The 23,240-nt window shown below is 34.9% G+C and overlaps 1 protein-coding gene across 1 annotated transcript in view; it reads left to right on the plus strand.

Moving 5' to 3' along the window:
- The window catches only part of PPFIA2 (PTPRF interacting protein alpha 2), a 476,257-nt gene that overhangs the window by 5,522 nt on the left and 447,495 nt on the right, over positions 1 to 23,240 (plus strand). The gene's annotated exons all lie outside the window — the stretch shown is intronic.

Here is a 23,240-nt window from a genome sequence, read left to right on the forward strand (position 1 = left end):
GAGAGAGAGAGAGCACATGAGAGGGGGGAGGGTCAGAGGGAGAAGCAGACTCCCTGCTGAGCAAGGAGCCTGACATGCGACTCGATCCCGGGGCTCCAGGATCATGACCCAAGCCGAAGGCAGTCGCTTAACCAACTGAGCCACCCAGGCGCCCGAGACTCAATTTTCTTAAAGAACAGAACACTTGTGTTTGTTTTAGATATGAGAAATATTATAGAATATGAATAAGATTTGTAATAATCACTATATTTTTCTTTTGAATATGAATTTGATTGGCCCTCTGCTTTAAGGACAGTATAGAAATGTTGAAGAGTTGACCTCCCTCCATGAAGTTATGTCTTGTGGCAAATATGTTTTCATGAATATTAAAAATTATATAATAAAAATTGATGAAATTCTAAACCCAGCTGTACTATTAACTTGAAGTGTGATGTTGAGATATTGAAGACTCTCAGAATGGAAAGGATCACCTAGAGTCCTTTATCACATCCCTATCAAGAAACCCTGTAACCCTATATGAAGAACCCCTATTCCGGTCATTTTCATTTTCAGTCAGCTTATCTTGTGTTAAGATGCAATAGTATTTTCAGTAACTCTAACTGGTTTGTTTAAATACACAAAGAGTTGCTTCATTTCAAAACACAGCTATCATATCTTCACCAATTATTATATTTTTCAAGGTTGACATTTCAGTCTTTGCAACTGTTCTTCATAAGGTGATTTTCGAAAGATCACTATCATGCTTACTCTCCTTTAAGATTATATGAGTTGCTTAATAGTGTTAAATTGGCTCCTGGACCCCTCACACTATTCGTTATCTTCTGTGACAAGCATAGAATGAGCCATCATTTTTCTTTCTGGATAGAGTGTTTTATTAAAGAAGCCTAGGATTACATTATACATGGGGGCAAGTTCAACATACTTTCAGTATGCCCTGGGACAGTAGTCACCTGAGGTTTATAATTGAGTTGTATGAATGCTGCATGTGTTCCCATTTTCCCTAAACTCTTGTTGGAAGTTGATTCCTTGGTTCTATGTGTAGGACTATGCATATATCCCTCCTGCATTATCTTTGTATATCTTATTCAAGCCTGATTCTGTCGGTTTGGATCCTAACATTATCAAACTGATTCTAAGAATAATTTAAGTGTTTAAGTTATTTCTCTATCTGTAAAAGGAGAGTGAACAAAATATATTTGGGGAAAAGAGGAGAAAACTGGAAATGCTTTCATACATACTATATTGTGCAGATAAATCTTTTCTTAAAGGTACAATAATAAATAAATTCTAGCAATTCTGTTGTATTGAATATCTTGATTATAGTAAAATCTAAAATTTTAAGTTTTGAATTTTAATTATACTGGTCTGTAATCTCTTATTCAAAACCCCTGGGGTCAGTTGTATTTTAGAGTTCAGAATTTTCTTGATTTTTTTGTATGTATATGATGTATATTATGGAACACTTCTCCAGATGGATTCTGGGAAGCACCTCATAAGTATACATTTTCGTATCTGAAGAGAATTCTATGAATATTCCCATTGCATGGGAAAAATAAAGACCATAAATCTCTCATGTTAGTACAGGTCTAGTTTTGCACCAATCAAGTTAGCAACACACTTAAAAATGAAATAGCGGTTTTCAAAGTATATGGGTTTTGGAATTATAGGTCACGGATTATGAACCTGTACATTTAGATGGACATAGTTCCAAAGTCTTTTACAAATACTTTGACACTTTTTTCAATGTTAATTTGCATTTTACTATTATAAATATTTGAGTAACACTAGCAATCCACAGGTCCTTAAAGACAGTGATGGTCCTGTCATATTTTTAAAGGAAGCTTTTAATAATCTAATCTGTACCTTAAGGGCTGTAGGTTTTCTGCAAGCAGTAGAGGGATATTCTTCTTTAATTGGTATCTTTGAATCTTTTTGACTATTTTGTAAGCAGTGTGCCTATGCTGTTTTGTGGCATTAGCATTGGATATTTAGCTGGAAGGAGAAAATAACTATGTATGTGAGTTTTGAGGCATAAAACATTGCTGTCTGTAAAACATCAGATATTATGGATGTTAGATTGCATCTCCATTGTTAAACCTTCACTGAGAGTTTACATTTATGTAAGTCGTGCAAATTCTCTTTGTAAATACAGAGTGCAGTGTGGACATAAACTGGTCCTGCCATTTGGATAGTGGCACTAGGCAGATTTATGTGTGAACTAACGACAAAAATTCATGGCTAGCAATATGTAAAATAAATTTTCTTTGCAGTAAAAAAAAAATAATAAAGCATGTAAAATTGAAAACTACTACAATAACATAAAAATGAAAATTATTGTAACATGGGATAGAATTCAAAGCAGGGTCAAACTTTGTGACATATTATGTTTTATACAATACTTTTAGGTGTTGGTGATTTAGTGCTTTGCTTTAGTCACTTTCTCTCTCAACATTGCTTTGTGAACAAATGTAGCAATGATTTTAACAATCCTAACCATGTAAAGTATTTTGTAGCCATAGTGTTTAGTTTTTCATATGTGACTGGGTGTTTAAAGAGTACTAATAATTCCATATCTCCAGGCCTGATGTTTCTAAGCTACACACTCATTTTTTTACCTTTCTTATGCACAGATGCATCTTAATGTTCCATAGAACCTCAGATTCAATGTGCCTCAAACTCAGTCATCCTCTGCCTCCCATTTCCCACCCAAATATGGTGCTCAGTCTCCTCACCCAGACACTGAAAGTCCTAAATTCAATCATCACTGGGCCATATTGTTTTTAATCTCTTGAATAACTCTCAAATCTTTATTCTTTTCTGTTTTTTTTTTTGCACCTGGTCCCAAACTTCTTTCTTTTTCCATCTCCTAACATTTCCACTTTAGCTAAGGTGTCATGCCATGTGTTTGAATAATACACAAACTTCATGCTTTTCCAACCCATGAAACTTCGTGCTTTTCCAATATCTTCTTCATGCATATTCATCTATATGCCCGTAATGTTCTTCCTCAATGTCTTTGCCTCACTTCTCATCTTAACCAAGAATTTATCTCTTCCAGGAAGCTTTCTCTGAACCCCCAGGTACATTTCCTCTGTGTTTCTTAGCCTTATAATTTCCCATTTTATCATCAAATTATCTGCTTATATGCCTGTTTCCCAACCTAGACTATATATATGCTCCTTAAGAATAGGAAAGTATCATAATCATCTACAATGCTCTGAACCAGTGGAGTACCAGGTCCGTAGTGAGGGCTTTTAAAGTAAAACCAGAACAGAATGTGTATTCATTTGGATGGAGAAGGAGCAATAAACTTGACATAGGAAGATCTAGTTTGTATTGTGACGCTTTCATATATCAACTTGCGTCAGGACTTCAGATTTCCATACTACAAAAATCAGTTAATACTAACACCTCACAGGGTAGTTTGTGATGATTAAAGAAAATAACATAAGTAAAAACTAATTAATTTATTGGGGCGCCTGGGTGGCTCAGTCGTTAAGCGTCTGCCTTTGGCTCAGGTCATGATCCCGGGGCCCTGGGATCGAGCCCCGCATCGGGCTCCCTACTCGGCGGGAAGCCTGCTTCTCCCTCTCCCACTCCCCCTGCTTGTGTTCCTGTTCTCGCTATCTCTCTCTCTGTCAAATAAATAAATAAAATATTAAAAACTAATTAATTTGTAATGCATTAAATATGAAAAGACTTGTGTCTGTTTATTCAGAATGCCAAAAGATAAATTAATTTCTATATATGTATGTCAATGAGCCTTAGAATAATTTACTAGGAATATTGATCAAATAGTATTAAATTTTTTGAAAACAGGACAGATATTTGTCAATTACTAATATACTTAGTAAGAATATTTAAAGGAAAGGGGAGGGAAGAAGTGAGTTTTCCATTTTTAAAAATCATTATTTATAGGGGCGCCTGGGTGGCTCAGATGGTTAAGCGACTGCCTTCGGCTCAGGTCATGATCCTGGAGTCCTGGGATCGAGTCCCGCATCGGGCTCCTGGCCCAGCGGGGAGCCTGCTTCTCCCTCTGACCCTCTCCCCTCTCATGCTGTTTCTCTCTCGCTCGCTCTCTAAAAAATAAATAAAATCTTAAAAAAAAATCATTATTTATAAAAGTTTACAATTCTTTTTAGCACTTTATTTAGCATATATTGAGGGTCTTCTGTGTATTATTAAATTGTTATATATATTTGTAAAGGGGATAGGGAATAAAAGGAACATAATTTGGCTCCCAGAGAATTTAGGAAATAGAGTTGCTTAGAAAAAATATATAAATGGATCCAAATTAATATAGTACTAGAAGCTTATAGAAGTACTGAAAAAATTTTGAATTATAATATTGACATATGATTAAATACAGAAAGTTTCATGGAAAAGTGATATTAAAGAGGTATTTTCAAAAAATTTTGGAGGGGCTCCTGGGTGGCTCAGTAGGTTAAGCATCTGCCTTTGGCTCAGGTCATGATCTCCCTCTCCCTCTGCTGCTCCCCCTGCTTATGCTCTCTCTCTATGTCAGATTAATAAATAAAATCTTTAAAAAAATGTTGGAAAGAATTCAAGTATATTCTTTCTATCCTAAATCAGAATCAAATAAGGAGAATAACTGACAGATATTTTTGTTGAAGAGTTGTAGGGTAGGAATGAAATTTTATATAGTGGCAGTGGAGGAATATGACCTATTCATATATATGGTGACAGCTAACAATAGGAGTTTGTATATAGAATGATCAGTAGAATTTTGAGTGAACTGGTGATGAGGTAATAATGGAAGAGTATTATCCTGCCATTTTGATTTAAGATGGATTATATAACATACTCATCAGCTAGCTATCACTAAAATTATACTATGTAGGAAGACAAATACTATATGATTTCACTCATATTTCAAATTTAAGAAACAAAACAAAAGAACAAAGGGGAAAAAAGAGAGAAAGAGGCAAAGCAAGAAACAGATTCTTAACTGTAATGAACAAATTGATAGCTACTAGAAGGGAGGTGGGTGGGAGGATGGGTTTAAATAAGTGATGGGGATTAAGGTGTACACTTTGATGAGCACTGGGTATTGTATGAAAGTGTTGAATCACTGTATTGTACACCTGAAACTAATATAACACTATGTTAACTAGCTGAAATTTTAATAAAAACTTAAAAAAATAAAATTATGTTATGTAACAACACAAAACTGTGCTGTAAAATCTCATGCAAAATTTTGGGTTTATGGAATTCAGCTGATCTTGACTTGGATTGGTTGATCTTGGCTAGCTCACTTATGCCATTGGTTAGCTGAAGGTTGGTCCAATTAGCTGTATGTTAACTGGCTATTGTTTGATCCAGGATGACCTTGGCTGGACCAACTGGGGCCACTCAGAGCTCTATCCATGTGTGTAATCCTGCAATAGGCCAGCCCTGGCAGCTTCTCATAGTCATGGAAGAAGAGTAAGAGCAAAGCAGAAATAAGCAAGTTCTTTTTAAGCTTCTGCTTGAGTCTTCTTTTGGTAATACTTCGTGGTCAATCCTAGAGACAGAGTGGAAAGCAATACGAAATTACATGGCAAAATTATAGGGAGGGTTGAAGCACAAGGACCACCATTGCAATTGGTCTACCACTAATATAAACTAAAAGAGTCACTTGGGCCATTATTTTATTAGCGAGCACATCATGATAATGTAATAGTTCTAGAGGGTTGTGGGAACTTGAAATAGGATTGTGAGCCTTGAATCTAAGAAAGACAATAGAAATGGAAAGAATATTGAGGAGAAAGGATGGACAAGGACTGGTAATGAACTGAATGGCCAAGACTTTGAAGTTGAATCAGAAGATCTGAATTTGAATTGGAGTTTCACTTATTAGCTGAGGGACCATTGGTAAGTAACTTGACTTCTCTGAAACTCTATTTCCTTAATTGGAAGGAGGGATGATACCTTCTCTTGGAAGTGGTTGAAAGGAGGTGTGTGTATATGCTTCAGAAACCCTGAACATTTAAAAATGTCAGGAGGCATTTTCCATAAATTGGGGTATGCTAGTAGAATACCCCGAAAAGGAATTAAGTTGAAAGAGGCTACTTTTTGAGAGCAGGAATATGTTTATATTTTGACATTTTAAAACACAAATATTTAAGTGACACCTTAATCACTTAAAAGAGAATCACTTTTATTTTGGAGGCAGACTACCTAAATATCTTTTCTGGCTTGTAACTTACTAGCTCAATGACTTTGGTCAAAGTAGCTAATTCAAACAATGATGGAACCAGCCTCATAGGATCATTACGAGAAATAAATGAGCTGGAATGTGTCAAATGATCAATTCAGTGCCTCACAGATAGTACATGCTCAATAAATGTGAAATGCACCTATTAAGAAAAGAGAATAACTATAATAAGAGGGAGAAAAGATGCAGCATCTTTGATGGGAGAAGGGATAAAATGCTTAGTGCAGTGGCATTAGGTTTCATTGAAAAGGAAAGAGCTCGATCCCGATGTTATCTTCTCAGCAACGAAGGGATGTTGTTTGACTTAATCAAGGGACATGTGAGACTGGCCATTGAGGAAGTGGAAAATTTGGGGAAACCATTTAGCAGAGTGTAGTTAAGAATTCTTTTTTTTTTTTTTAAGGTAAATAAAGGGACTTGCAAAATTTGGTAAAGATTGTAGAGAGTAAGGATTTTTAGTGCTTTCAATTTGTGCTAGTGTTCATTATTACCCAGTAAAATTGTGCAGTTAAGGCTGGCTAAGGATAATGATGATAATATCTGTAGTAATAATAACAGCATCAATAGGTGCATTTCACAGGTAGGTGGTATGCTTCTTTCCTCCAATTAGTTATTTTCCCCTGGCCAAGTGAAATGGTGTTCACTAGCAGCCTTTGTGTCTCATGATTTATATCACTTTATTTATATCTCTTTTTTAACCTTTATAATCAAGCTTTTATCATCACCGTTCTCTTAAAAATACACTCGTGTATGCTACCAGTGGATACATATTTTGCAAATCTAGTGATTCTCTTTCATTCTTCACATGCCCCTTGGCATCTCCGGTGCCAAGCAATACTATTAATTATTTCATCTTGTAATTCCCATGTCCTAAATTCTTTATAATCATTCCTTTTCTAGCTACTCGTTCTGTTGTCCTTCAATACTGATTCTTTTCCCACATACTCCCATACACTTATTTACTCTCATACTCATCTTCATTTACTTCTGTTCTCCAATCTTACGCATTGCCCTTTCTGGTTAAGGCTAATAACTTCCTCTAAATCTTTGATGCCTTGTTCTCATGTCCCTTTGATTATTATTTTTTCTCTGTATCTACTATCTTCAATTGTTCTTGCTCTATCAACTGCCTTTTATGGTAACATATTCAAATTTCTTTTTTTTTTTTTTTAAAGATTTTATTTATTTATTTGACAGAGAGAGACACAGCAAGAGAGGGAACACCAGCAGGGGGAGGGGGAGAAGGAGAAGCAGGCTCCCCACTGAGCAGGGAGCCCAATGTGGGACTTGATCCCAGGACCCTGGGATCATGACCTGAGCCGAAGGCAGTCGCTTAACCAACTGAGCCACCCAGGCGCCCTCAAATTTATTTCTTAAAAGCAAAAGTACAAGACCAACAAAAGAGTCACTTAACACTGTGTCTCTGCTTAGCCACCAATCTATCGTTTCTTTTCCTGACGCTTTATTTCCCAACTTGTTTGTTCTCACTGTCTCACTTTTGAGCAACTGAAGTCTGGCTTTCCCTCAGACTCCTTGCTCAAAATAATGTCACCAGTAGGCAGTTGATGAATGCAGTAGGTCTGTTTTATTAAAATTCACTGCAAAGTTTGACACTGTGATTGCTCCCTTCTCAAAGAGCAAAACAAAACAAAAAAAGCCAAACACCTTACTCTCTTAACTTATATGACACCACACTGTCTTGGTTTTTAAATTTTTTTTGACTTTTTCCTCCCCATTTCTTTTTCTGTGAGCAGCTCCTCATCAATCCCCTCCTTAAATCTTAAATAATAAAGATATGATGAATAATAGCAATAGCTAATATTTCTGAACACTCCCACTATGCCAAGCAGTGCTTTATTTAAGCATCCAGATATTCAAATGGGAGGCTTTCTGTCTTTCTCTTTAAAGGGAGGCTAATTAAGTGAGGTGTAAGACTTTATTCACAGAAAGTGCTAAGACATAATCCAACTAATAAGTCCTACGTTAGTTCAAGCTCCATTTTTAAGACTCTACAGAGGTTGAGGTGGTAACCATTCCATGTATGAAGGCTGGGGTGATTACCATTCAGTTGAGCCAAGTGAGATGAGCTTCAGGGAAAAACACTTAAGAGAGCTTGATGTATTTCCTCTAGAAGCTGAAGGATGTAGAGTCTGATGTCTAAAAGACACAGCTGTGGCTAAAGATGCGCCTGCCTCTGTAGTAGATTAAAGGGTTGCATGGTAGGCAAGCTTCAAGTCCTCCAATGTAAAAAAAAAAAAAAAAAAAAGTTGGTAATTTTTTGAAGCCCAGGTCCCCAGGTGGTGAATTAATGAGAGACAAATTGGAGGATTGATTCCAAATAAGAAACTGAGAGTGAATCAAGTAAAACTGAGGAAAAGGGTTCTTTGAGAAAGTCATGAACTTACTCCAGAAGGGTCACTGATTGTGTATTTGCCATTCAGAAAGCCCTGACCATAGATGACAACTGTGTCAACCACATTCCACCGTGATCTTACGTTCCAGTTTTAGTTTCCCAGGCTCTGACTCTGGGAGAGTCAGGAACTGTTGCTATGAGTATAGGATGTCAGCATAAAGGGAGACCACAGTGTTCACATCCTCCATTGCAGACTTCAAAGCTTGAAATAAGCCTGAACTGAGTGAAAGGGGTGAGCTTTAGGTGGGATAGAAGCTTGGGGCTGTTCCTGTATGGAACTAGAACTATGAAATTGTTAGACTATTTAATTCCCAAACAAAAGGACCGATAGTTTATTTTCTAAGCATGAACAGAAAAACTAAGACACCTGCCTGAAAGTCTATTTGGGGTTCATTTCTTCACCTGAGGGAATCAGGAGACATAACAAACAATATTGATTTCTGAATCCAGCTCTTTCATTAAACTGGTTAGATGTATCATCTCAGTTAATCCTCACAACATTCCAATGAGGTCGTTATTATTATTCCCATTTTACAGATGATACAACCGAGGCACAGAGAGGTTAAGTAACTTGTTCAACACCACACAGTTGGTAAGTGGTACTCACCAGGATTTTATTCATGGCTTACTTTTGTTTTACTCTGAGCTATCGCCTTCATTTCATTATGCTCATTGGATATAAAGAAGTATTAAACTTCTCTGGAAACTTTCTTTATGAGACATGGGCCATTGAAAGTATTTCTCATGACTACTCCTAAGTTTTAATAAGGCAAATGACATTATTATGAGTGAAATATGAGAAGATTATTAGAGCTCATATAATTAAATAAACATAATTATTTAAGGATCTCAAATCTTTATAATATCATAACTTTACCTTTTAATGTATTGAGCATACTTTATAGCCCATCAGATACTTTTTATAAGCAAGAAAGTATGGGTTGCATGGAAAAGTATTTAACAAGAAATAATAGTACCTGGATTTCAGTTTTAACTTTGCTAAACCCCATGACACAGGACAACCATTGAACTTTTGAGACTTCTGTTTACTTACATGTGAAAGGATAATTCTAGTTCTCTCTAATATGTTGAATACTTTTGCTAATTTCAAATGATTACAAAGGGCGTACACTTTAGCTTTATTGATTTAATCATAACCATTTAATCAACAGTTACGACTTATACAACAAATATTTTAGGGCCTACTCTGGGTCAGGTTCTATGCTTAGAGTGTAGTGTTGCTGATATCTATGCTTTATTTTAAGACCTTGGCTAATTATGGTTCCTAGGAATATATTGTGGTAATAAGAAGGTAAGGCCTATAATCCAGTAAATATCATGTGTATTTGTAAATTCCTTGTAACTGAGGATTATCTCTAGTTATTCCATTGCCTTTTATCCTCTAATGTAATGAACTGTCCATGTTCCTGGAAAAAAGGCAGTTCCCTCTCGTGTGTCCAGAAATCATCCCCTCTTGCTATTTCAGAACAAAACTTTTCCCCTTCTTTTCCTACATCATCAGTGTATCCATCTTTAGTGCGTTATAACCAACAATATTCAATGTTCTTATATTTCTCCCATCTTAAAAAAAATTATATTAACAACTTCACCTTACGAAGTCACCACCCCATTTCTTTCCCTTTACAGCAAAACTTAAAAAAATTATATACACTCATTATTTCTCATTTCTCTCCACATTTTCTTCATTTTCTCTTGAATCCATTCCAGCTAGGCATTTACCCCCTAAACTTCCATCTACTCTGCTTTGTGAACATTATCTATAATCTCCACATTGCTAAATGCATTGGTCAGTTCTCAGTCTCATTCCTGTTAATCAGCAGTTATTACCCACTTTTCTGAAACACTTTCTTCATTTGGCTCCAGGGCAGCGCACTTGCCTACTTTTCCTCCTACCTCACTGGTCACTCCTCAGTGTTTGTTGTCAGACACTCCTAATCCTCCAGACCCATTAATGCTTGATGATTCCAGGACTCGGTACCTGTATCTTTTCTCTTTCCATCTAGGCTGACACAACTGATGATCTCTTCTATCTCCTGGCTCTCCATATCATCTAAATGTTGATGACTCTGGAATTAACATTTCTAATCCAGACATTTCCCGTGACCTTCAGACTCCTATTGTCAAATGCAGAAATTTAACATGTCCCAAATTGAGTTCATGATCTTCACTCACTCTTCTGCATCTCAATTAGTAGCCACGTCAATCTTCTGTTGACTTAGGCCAAAACCTGTGTTTTATTTCTTTCACACATTCAGTATTCCACCTCACAGTAAAGTCTCTCCATTTTATCTTCAAAATATATGTAGACTTGAACCCCAATAATCACCTCTACAGCTCCATCCTAGTCAGAGTCACCATCTCTTATCTGGATGAGACAGGATTTTCCTAACTGGCTCCTTGCTTATGTCCTTGTACCTCATCAGCCTGTTGCCAAAATAGCAACAAGAAAGATCCTGATTCTGATAAAAGGTAAGTCAAATTTTGTTTCACATCTGCTCAAATATTTGAGATCCTCCCCTCCTCCGTGTAAAAGCCCAGGTCTTTAAATTGGCCTAAAGGTCAAACAGCTGCCCCCTTCCCTTTTTCTGTCTGATATCATCTGCAGTTTTCTACCTCATCCACTCTACACCCACAATCCTGGTGTCCTTTGCTGTTCAACATGTCAGGTATTCAACTGCCTTAGGGACTTTGTACTGGCTATTCCCTAGGGCTGGAAAGTTGTCCCCCAAACAACCATGTGACTGGGTCTCTCAACTCTTCAGGGATTTTCTCAGATACCATCCCCTCAGTGTGGCCATGCCTGATCAATGTATTCAAAGTTAAAATAGCTCCCTCCTTAATATTTCCAATCCCTCTTTTCTGCTTTTTCTCCATAGCACTCATAACCATCCAGCACAGTGTATACTTTATTTCTTTGCCTTGTTTATTGTGTATTTCTCTCTCCGTTAGTCTCTGTTCCATGAAGCCAGGGATTCTTTTCTAATGTTTTACAGCTGCATTTTCTGCCCACAGCAGTATCTGGCATGCCCTCTTGTTCAAAAGTACTAAATAATGAAATGAAAACAAAAGTCATTCTTTTGCTTGTTGAACATGTTCTCTTTGGTATCTACTTGGTGCTTATTTGGTAAGTCTCATATAGCCATAAAAAAATTAGACAACATATATTAAATATCTTGATAGAACAAGAAAACAAATCAATTTATAGAGCATTATAGCTAAGATGTTGATAACACTAAAGTCATAGTATATATGAGTCTGGTGTGGATATTACACCTCAAAGGTCCTTCTAGAATGAAGTGGGTTTATGTCAAGAGATTGTGGCATTTTTAGTATTTTATAAATCAGAGCAAGAGAGATCAGAATGTAAATGGCTTGCTTTGAAGGTATGAGTAAAAGATAGTAGTCCAAGTTTTTTTTTTTTTTACTTCAAATTCCATTTCTTTTCACACTTTCATGTTCTTTTATTAAAGAGTTTATTTCCTAAATTAAGCCAGCTTTCATGAAAGAAGTGGCGTGGATAACTATGAGATGCTATGATACTACTCCCACTCTTTGAAATCTATATCTGACTTTCATTTCATGGAAGGACAAAAATAAAAGTAGAATATTTTGGTTAGTTTTTCTTTTTGAACAGTTTACCTTTTAATTATTGAGTCTTTTCCTTTCTTTCCTTTTTTTTTTTTTGCTTGCTCTTATTCTCGTTCTCTCAGAAGGAATGATATCAACAGAAAAACAGCCATTAGTATTCTCAATATGAATTTCTAACTTGAGTATTCCACTAAATTTTATAGTCTAATTTGATGTACTTAATACTAGCATGCATATGATTAATTTGTTTTTATTAATCTTTGAAGAAAAATTTTAGATTCAGTAACAGAGACATTGAAATTTACACTGTTTACTTTTTCTGGATCTTTCTCCTCAGAACCTTATGGCTCAAGGCAGATAGCAGCCATCACAATGTTCTAGTTTGGAAAAGAGAAAGAGTTTAGAACTATAGTTGTAGAATGCTTTACAAGCATGACTATCACACTCTATCTAATTGTATTATACATCTTTGCATTGATTTCTGCTACTTAATTAGTTTACAAAATAGTAGCTCTCTATTAACTTATATATCATAGACCTTTGGAGGCACCTAAAATTTGTTGTCTGGTTACTTAACAGTCAAGATTATGTGAATAATTCTTAGTGAAGATTAGTAGATCAAAGGAACATGGTGCTTGAATTTTAAATCATTCTTTGCATTGCAACTGAGTTTGTGACTCTAATTTTTTTTTTTTTTTTTAAAATACAGATCTACTAATTTCCCCCAAATGTGACAGAATGTCTTCCTTGGGCCTTGAATTTGGACACATTTCTCCCAAAATGAAAATTTTAAATACTTTTTTGCCTCCCAAGAAGTGAGATCCTTGATACTGGAACTTGGGATAGGTGCTATGGGAAAAAGGTAAATATTCCTCTAGACTCTCCCTCCCAGGAGAAGTTCAGGAGATCTCAGATTGCCTGCAAAGGCTGGTGTAAGGATTGACAGTTGTTCTTACGGTATTCAACATAAGATGAAGATTTCTGCTTTGAAACATTACTCTGCCGGCAAGCCCACGTTAATCTTGATGTTAATTAGAGGAAATTGTTCAAAAATGGATGTGATTAGAATTTGGCACCACATTGTTTTATATTAAACTAATTTTCCTGGATTATTCTTACTTATGATTCTCCTTTTATGCCTAGTTTTAGGGTAATCTGCTTCAAATAAAATATGTAATATTTTGGCTCAAAATTTATTATATATTTGTGTGAGAATTTAGAATGTGCATTTATGCTTTAGTGACTTACAAAAGATCATTAAGTGATGAGTTTTAAAAAAAATTGGGTGTTAATTTAAAATTTTTCATGATAAAATCTTACCTAATGATCTATTTCTAAGATAAAGGAGATAAATCAGTTCCAAATAATAACAAGATTATTTTATCTTTATTAATTTTGTATATGAGAAGCATTATTTAATAATATTTATACAAAATGTCATTTTAAAAATTCTGTTAATTAATTGCCTGATCTATTCTCTCATCAGAATATGATCCTATGAACTATATACAATCTGCACAAAACAATCCATGGCAGTTGACATTGCTTGAGTTAGAAGAAATTTATCAATTAATATCTTTTTAGTAGAAAAGATTAGATCTCTGAAATCACTTTTTTAAATAATGTTGTTAGGGAAATTTAATTTTTCTTCTAAAAATGTAACTTCATCTTTACAGCTCCAAGTCTAAATTTCTATGTTGGTATAATTACAAATTTTAATGTCTCCCACTATGATTATAGATTTTCTATTTCTCCTTGCAGTTCTATTAATTTTTACATATGTTTTGAGACTGTTTTTAGTTGCTTTCTACTATATCATTATTTTGTTTTCCTGGCCAATTGAAACTTTATCATCATGAAGTGACTGCTTTTATTCCTAGAAGGGCATTTTCTCATAAATTCTACATCATTGTTTTATTTTCCTGGCCAATTGAACCTTTATCATCACGAAGTGACTGCTTTTATTCCTAGACAGGCATTTTCTCATAAATTCTGCTGTCTGATTTTAATTATATGATAGAGGATTTCTTTTTTGTTAGTCTGTACTGTACACGTTTATCTGTCCTTTTACTTTCAGTGTGTCTGTGTTTCTATGTGTATTATGCACAGAAAGCAAATGGTTCTTCAGTTTTATTTGTGTGCAGTCTGACAACTTTCTATTTTAATTATTTGGTCTCTTTATATTTACTGTGATTACTTGACTGTGCTTAATATAGTGTCTTAGTAAGGGCTATTTTCCTTGTCTTTTTGTGTTCCATTTATTAACCCTTCATGCTTCCTTTTGAATTGATTGAATACATTTTTTTATTATTCAATTTCCCCCTCTATTATCCTGTCAATTTTATACTGTTTTGCTATTCCTTCTTTTTTTTTTAAGATTTTATTTATTTATTTATTTGAGAGAGAGAGAGAGAGAGACAGTGTGGGTGGGTACGAGCAGGGGGGAGGGGCCGAGGGAGAGGGAGAAGCAGACTCCCTGCCCGATGCGGGACTCTATCCCAGGACCCTATCCCAGGACCCTGGGATCATGACCTGAGTTGAAGGAAGACGCTTAACTGACTGAGCCACCCAGGCACCTGTTTTGCTCTTCTTTTAACAGTTAATATATAAATTGTGATGTGCAAACTCAGTATGCTGAAGCGTAATGTTAATGTGTATTTTCCTGCCTTCTAATATCATGTGTGTGATGCAAAAGATATTATTTTGTAGATTTATACAGGCAATATTTCTTTAGATTTATTCACACATTTACCATTTATGTTACTAATTCCTCTTTCTGGATCTTGAATCTTCCATTTGATTATCTTTCTTCTTTCTGAAGAACAGCCTTCAAAATTTCCTTTAGTATAGAGGATGTAATTTAGTACAGATGAGTAATTTCTCAGCTTAGGACTTTCTGAACATATCTTTATTTTACCTTTATTCCTAAAGGATGTTTTCACTGGATATAGAATTTTAAATTAGCGGTTATTTTCCTTTGGCATTTTTAACATGTCATTTTATTCTGACCATCATTCTTGCCATTGAAAAGGCAGTTGTGAATTTAATTATTGCCTCTTTGAGGGTAAATAGTCTTCTGTTTTTCTTTTTGGCTGCCTTAAAGAATTTTTTTTAAAGAAGTTTTAATATTGTGTCCTTACAATGTATGTTTTATTCTTTTCTGTTCTGGGCTTATAGGGATTATTGACATTGTAACTAAATGCCCTCTATTAGTTTGGGAACATTTTTACTCTTTTTTAAATTCAGTTACATTCCATTTTTACTCTAATTCTAGAATTCCACTTTCCATTTGTTTATTCTTCTCATTTTATCTTTTATGCCTCTTACACTCATTTCTGTATTTTCTATTCCTTTATCTATGATTTATTATGAATTTTTTTGTACCCACCTTTTGGGTCACTAATTTTCTCTACTGTATCTAATTTAATGTTGAATCTATTTATTTGGTTCTCTGTCGTGTTTATTGTCCTTTCTGATTTTACAATTTCATTTGTTTTGTTTTTAAATTCCAGTTTCCTGTGAAATTTTACAATCTTTTATCACCTTGAACACTATAAGCATAGTTATTTTAAGTCTTTTAGATAACTTCAATATCTGGGACTCCTATGGTCTGTTTCTGTTGTTTACTATTTATATTATCATTTGTTCTTATTGTCTTGTCATCTCATGTTTATGGTTATTTTTGACTATGGGGCAGACATTTGATTTGTAAAATTGTTAGTAGAAGTCACTTTAGTTCTAGAACTATATTATCTTCTTCCAGAGGGAATATGTATTTATTCTGGCCAGGTGTCTAGGAAAACAGCAATCCTCATTTACCTTTATCCAAATAATTCCTGGGGTGATCCATCATCCAGGGATATTCCTTCTAGAGTATAGCCTTTCAGAGTCTCAAATTCAAATGAAGAGGATTCCCTAGAGCCACTTTATCTTATCAGAACTTGACTCTAACTCCTGCCCCTCTAGCCCTATGAAGCTGTCAAATGTGCTAAGCTAGTCCCTTTAAAACTAGGAAAAAAAAATAAAAAATAAAACTAGGAAAAATTATCAGACCTAAATGTCCAAGACCTAACTTTTCTCCTGATCCCAATTCTTCACTACTTTCTTGCTATATTAGGTCATAAGTGAATTTTATATATATATATATATATATATATATATATATATATATATATATATATATAATCTGATGTTTTTAGTTTTCCTTATCAAGAGAGCTAGTCCAAACTGCATGGTCTGACATTACCAGAAGCAGAAGTCCATGAGCTGTAATGAGTACAATAAATGTAATTAATTGAAAAGAGACCTGAAAGCAATTTTCTTAAAATAAATATGCTTATTTCTGTGGAAAAGTTAAGCAATTATCTTTCTTAATTCATTTTCTAGTATACTCCTAGTCCTGTTATATATTCCTGCTAGGCTTCTGGATGTCAGTAACTGTTTCAACAGTGTTGAAAAATAATCTCCTTTCTTCCAACATTTCCTCCTTCAAATACATCATCCTCACAGCTGCAAAATTATCTATTTAAAACGCAAATCTGACTTTGCCACTCCTTTCTTAAAATGCTTCCATATTCACTAAAAGCAAAGCAAAACAACAACACAAACACTATTAGAACCAATAAACCAATTCAGCAAGGTCACAGGATTAAAGATGACTACACAAAAATTGATTGAGGTGACCAATGATTAAACCAATATTAAAGATGATATGTGATAGATGTATGAAAATGATAGGAGTATGTAGATAATGCATAAAAGCAAGGGTCAACATAATGTAATGGGGCAAGAGAATAAGCATTTGTTGGTCATGTATTATATTTCCAAGTATTACATTAGTTGCCACTTTCAAATATTTTATTTTATTCTCATAAGAGTCCTGAAATCAATCTCTTTAATTCTGTTTTATACATAGTAAAATAAAATCTCAGAAAAGTATGTTTCTTACTCTCACATTACTGATAAGTGTCAAAAGCAGGATTTAGATTAAAGTTTCTCTGATTTCATTTCATTTCATTTCATCTTATTTTTTTGTGGTAAGTAAGGGCACTTAACTTTACCCTCTTAAGTTTTTTTTTTTTTTTTTTTTTTTTTTTTTAAGTGGGCTCCACAATGGAAACCCAGTGTGGGGCCTGAACTCACAATCATGAGACTGAGACCTGAGCTGAGATCAGGAGTTGGACAGTTAATCAACTGAGCCACCCAGGTCCACCCCCTCTTAAATTTTTTTAAACTGCAGAGTACAGTATTATTAACTGTAGGCACAATGTTGTACAGCAAATCTCTAGAATTTATTCATCTTTCATAACTAAAACTCTGTATCATTATATCTTTAAAATGCAACTTCCCTTACAGCACATAAGATTTTAGAGTCAAAGATAGTTTTTTGGGAAAAAAAAAAATCATTATATTTCTTTATTTAGGAAAATAATTTTATTTTTGCCCAAACTATAAAATTGCTTTAAGCTGTCTTTTGATTAATTATATTTATTGTACTCTATTCTTGCTCTTTTCCTATACTGAACTTGCCCATCTGTGTTAACATAAGTAAATATTTATTGTTAGAAACCTGTATGCATTATTTTTACTCAAGATGTTGTCTATAATTGCATTCAGGGTTGCAGTTAAGTGTTCAGCAACTATTTAAATGCCACTTTTGTTTAATGTATTTGAATGTTTGTATCATTCCCGTATTCATTTATCCATTTTTATATTTTTCATTTTGCTTTCATCCATTGGCCTGATGGAATGTAACCTTAAGTAAACTTTCTAAGAAAGGTATTTGAGTAGTGCTATATTTTCTGAACACTTAACATGTATTACAGTGTCTATTGACTTTATATAAGGTCAAATTTCATGTGATATCCACCTGTTTCATACTATATATCATACTGTGATAAAATAGGTAAAATAATGGGCTTTCATCTTCTCATTGTAATTTGTTTTCTAAAGGTTTTTGGAACTGCTCTTCATGCCCCCCTGTACCACTAACTCTTCAGAGTAGTGACTAGAATCAGAAACAGAAATGATAGCCTCTGAGAGTTTATGTTCCAGGTACAGTTCCAAGATATATCTATGTAAATATGTCATATATATTATATAACTAACTTTCTTTGAACCACCACAATATGGACTACAGGTACTGTAATTTTACCCCTTTTACAGCTAAGGAAATTAACATAGAACAGGGTTAAGTCACCTTCCCAGGCTGCAAAGGTAGTGTGTACTAGAGTTCCAATTGTAACCATGATAGTCTAATTTCTGAGCTCTCGCGGTGAGCACCACTCTACATGGATATACTCATATACTGATAGACAACTTTTAATACCATTTCAAACTTACTTATTTTTAAACTAACTGATATGTCCTAAGAGGAAAGGCTAAGGTGTTTTTCAGATACGATACTGGCAAAACAAAGCCCTTTTGTCAAACTTGAGACACCAAACTCTAGAAGAGTGTAGGCCTTGATGTACAAAGAAAAGCATTGCCTGTGAAATTTGAAGTTTTGGTTTCAAGTTACGTCAATGTCTTGAACCTCTCTGTGCCTTGCAGTCTTTGTTTTCGAAGAGTTAGTGAGGTTCATATCCATAGCCAAGAAAAATCAGCAAAAAACTACTGAACCTTCAGATTTAAGTATTTCACATTGTCATGTGGAAAAATGGAAAGGGACTCTGGAAAGTTACAGTTCCAGTCTTAGTCCTTCCAGACGGACCAAAGATAGCCTTCTTTTAACTGCTAGGATCAGATAGGAAAAGAAGAAAGGGAGATGAAAGAGAAGAAAGCATTTTTTGAGCAGCCAGCACCAGGCCACCAGAGCAGCCTCCAAAGACAGACTTCTGAAGGCAAAGACCGAGCTTCAACTGAACTTTGTTGATGCCAGTGACGTTGCTGTATGAAGTGGCGGTAGTTGTAATCAGAGTAGCAATACCAGGATGGCAGGAGCCCCAGAGATGTAATGGCTTCAGCAAAGATTGTTGGCTCTTCTTTGTTATCATTAAAGAGTAGCCTGTTAAGTGCTGGGGCGCTTGGGTAACTCGGTCTGTTAAGGGTCTGACTCTTGTTTTTGGCTCAGGTCATGATCTCGGGGTTGTGAGATCAAGTCCCATGTGGGGCTCTGTGCTCAGTGGGGAGTCTGCTTTAGATTCTCTCTCTCTCTTGCCCCCCCCCCACTTGCATGCACACTCTCTCTCTCAAATAAATAAATAAAAAGAGTACCCTTTGAGCACTGAACAATTTCACTGTGCTTTAAAAAAAATGGCATCTATTTCTTCTCTTGGTTGTTAGAAGCTTTTCAGAAGCAAAGCCTGTATTTAATTCAACTTTGCTATGTCTAACACTGTACATTATGTAACATATTGTAACTTTCCTGCAAATTTTTGGTAAAGTGGGATGGGCAAAAGTCAGTTTCAATGAGTTTAAGAGAAAATGAATTGAGTAGAAATAGAGATTTCAAGTATAAGGAGATATTTCAAGGATTTTGCTATAAATAGGAAGATATAAACAGATGATGGGGAAAATGGAATCAAAAGAAATACATGTTTTTTCTTTTCTTTCAAGATAGAGTAACAGGATGTTTTTACACTGATGGATGCTGATGAGAATAATCTCCATAAATTTTTGATGTATAAAGGTGGGGGGGACTTCCTGGAGTTAAGTCTTTAAGGAGGTGGAAAAGGAAGATAGTGGGAATGGCTTCATTAAGTGCCATTTACATATTTTTTCTTTTTTTAAGATGTTATTTATTTATTTGACAGAGAGAGCAGGAACAGGGGGAGAGGCAGAGGGAGAAGCAGGTTCCCCGCTGAGCAGGGAGCCTGACGCGGGACTCAATCCCAGGACCCTGGGATCATGACCTGAGCCAAAGGCAGATGCTTAACCGACTGAGCCACCCAGGTGCCCCTACCTATTTTTTTCTATGATAGTAAATGAGATATATGTCAGTAGAGGTACTTGTAAGTGGGCAGACAGGATTAGGAAGTCTGTGGAAGTTTTCTGCCAGTTGCTTCAATTTTCTCAGTGCAGTAGGGAGCAGGGCATCAGTTGAGAGTGAATATAGGAAGGAAGTTAGACGTTTGAGGATAAAAGATATGAGATAGTTTTCTAAGAGTGTGAAAGAAAAAATGAAATACAATATAGAGTATGATTGCTGGAAACTATTAACAACCCCTTAAGGTTTATTATAGCATCTATTATTTACCTATTATTATATTTTCTTTTTTTGCTTTGTGTGTATGCTTTCTTCTCTTTGTTTTTACTTGACTAGAATATTCAAAAGGTTATCTCTTTGTTTCTTTTCAATGAACTGTTATTTGACTTATCAGCTGTATGATTTTTTCTTATTTATCATTTTAAAATGTTTTATTTTTGTAGGTTTTTGTTATTCTTTTTCTAACTATGAATTGGGTATTTAATTCACATATTTTCCGTGTTTCTTCTTCATTAATAGGAGTATTAAGTCTTTCCCCCCTCCTAAGAACTGTTTGGTTTCTCTCCATTAGATTCAGATATATAGTATTTAAAATATTCTGTAGGGTTTTTTTTTTAAAGATTTTAATTATATATTTGAGAGAGGAGAACACACATGAGTGGGGGGGAGGGGCAGAAGGAGAGGGAGAAGCAGACTCCCTGCTGAGCAGGGAGTCCAACAGGGGGCTCTATCCCAGGACCCTGAGATCATTACCTGAGCCGAAGTTAGTTGCTTAACTGACTGAACTACCCAGGTGCCCCTAAAATATTCTGTAACTTTACAAAATTAAATGATTGATTACATAATTTTGATTTTCAGATGACATTTTTAGATTATTTTCTAATTAGTATTTCTATCTATAGTGCGTTGTGATCAGAAAATGTGGTCTCTACTACTGCCATCTTTCAAATTACTGATTTTTTTGTGTTCTAATATGGGAAAATTTATGAACTAAGGGAATTTGGGAATAAAACTCCATTGTTTTTTAAGGTATAGAATTCAATGTATATATCGTGTAGACCTATCTTATTTGTTATTATTAAGTTCTTCTAAATTGTTATTTAATTTTTGTTCGCTTGCTCTCACATGAACTGAGAAGAACCTGAATTAATTATATAGGCAATTTAAGAACATTTTGTCATTCCTTATAATTATAGGGCTTTCAGGTTATCAGCCAGGCATAACATAATGTCATTCTGAAACTTATAATAAGTAGAATAATTAACGATCACTATTAACAACAATCTTTTAAAAGAGGATATTCTATAAATCTTTTAATATTATTTTTAAGATTATTCAAACTTAAGATAAACAGTTGAAACCAAGGCAAAAGATGACTGGAAATACTCTCATATGAAACAGTGATATTTTCCATTTCATTTTTCTTTTATTTGCAGATAGCTCCATTATTTAAAATAAGCAAAGGAATAATAGTTTGAAATTGCCTAAAATGTGCTTCAATCTCAGACATTTTAGTTGACAATTTAGTTAAAATTAACAGCAAATATCATTTATAACTTATCTCATTTTCAGTCTTGAAGGAGAAATGTCTCTTAATTTTACCCTCTAATTTGTGCTTTCAGATATAAAGCACCTTAAGTGGGGGAAAATTATCCCATTGTAGTATGCAGAATTTTCTCAATGAGCTTGCTTTATAGACAGAAATTCTAGAGTGTCTTTTTATTTCAAAATTTGCATTATAATAGATGTTTTTGCAAGAACTTAATGCACTCAACTGGAAGCTTTTCAGTGTGTATAGGGAATTGTATTCTACTGAGCGATGACATGATTTTTTTTTTTTTTAATAAAGAAAAGTAATTATTTTCTTGGATACCTGCGGAATGTACTAGAATTGGAGTACCAAGGACAGAATAGGTGACGATAATGATAGTTAAGATTATATTTCATTGATCCCCCTAGGTACATCAATATGGACAGTTTTCTACAGAGTGATTCCTGCTAGTCATTATTTTTGTGACACTTAAAAATATATTAGCTTTCTACTTAGTACTTTTTTTAGTTTTACATATTTAAAACTAAATGTAGGTGTGTCACAAATCATCTCATTTAATTATCACTAAAACCTATGAGGCAGCTCGTGCAGTCTTGCAGTTGCATTTTCTGTAGACCAACCAACATTTCCTCTTTATGTTTTATATTCAACTGCAAGCAGAAAGGGTGCTATGAACTAGTTGGTATTTTGAGATGTTAATTATAGGTTTCAAAGGGGATGCATGGAGTTAGTGGAGCAGTGAAATATGAGGCAGCGAAGAAAAGGCACAATGTATTCGTAACCTTTGTTTTCCTGAACATGTTTGCCTACATGCTTTAACCTGTGCATATGTGCAACTAAACTTTTAATTGAAGCTAGCCACAGATGATAGAAGGTTATATCCTCAGGCCGGGTTCTGTTGTTTGCCGTTATATATTGCCAACTGATGTGTAATTCATGTATATCAGAAACCTGACAAGTTGAAGAGGTAATTAGTTTCCCTTATGCTTGTTGCACTGCACCTGTAAACTCTCAGAAGAGAAATTTGAAAATAAATCACATCTTGGCAAAGCAGCAAGACCAGCTTAGATAAGCATCAAGTGGGCAGGTTTCTCAGAACAGGAATCTTCCTTAGGAGGGTTGGAATGAGGCAATCTGGAAAGTCAATATTAAGAATTTGGGATAATAGGGCGCCTGGGTGGCTCAGTTGGTTAAGCGACTGCCTTCGGCTCAGGTCATGATCCTGGAGTCCCGGGATCGAGTCCCACATCAGGCTCCCTGCTCAGCAGGGAGTCTGCTTCTCCCTCTGACCCTCCTCCCTCTCATGCTCTCTGTCTCTCATTGTCTCTTTCACAAATAAATAAAAAAAAAATCTAAAAAAAAAAAAAAAAGAATTTGGGATAATAAAAACCCAAATAACCTTGGGATAATAAAAACCTAATATTAAGAATTTGGGATAATAAAAACCTTCCTGTGTAGAAACTGGAATTTGTCTGAATTGGTTTCCTGATTTGCATTTGGGAAGGCAAATAGAAGAAAATAA

The sequence above is a fragment of the Mirounga angustirostris genome, unplaced genomic scaffold, assembly GCF_029215605.1.
Source record: "Mirounga angustirostris isolate CCGP_5_RB_7025 unplaced genomic scaffold, mMirAng1.0.hap1 SCAF_5, whole genome shotgun sequence".
Lineage (NCBI taxonomy): Eukaryota > Metazoa > Chordata > Mammalia > Carnivora > Phocidae > Mirounga > Mirounga angustirostris.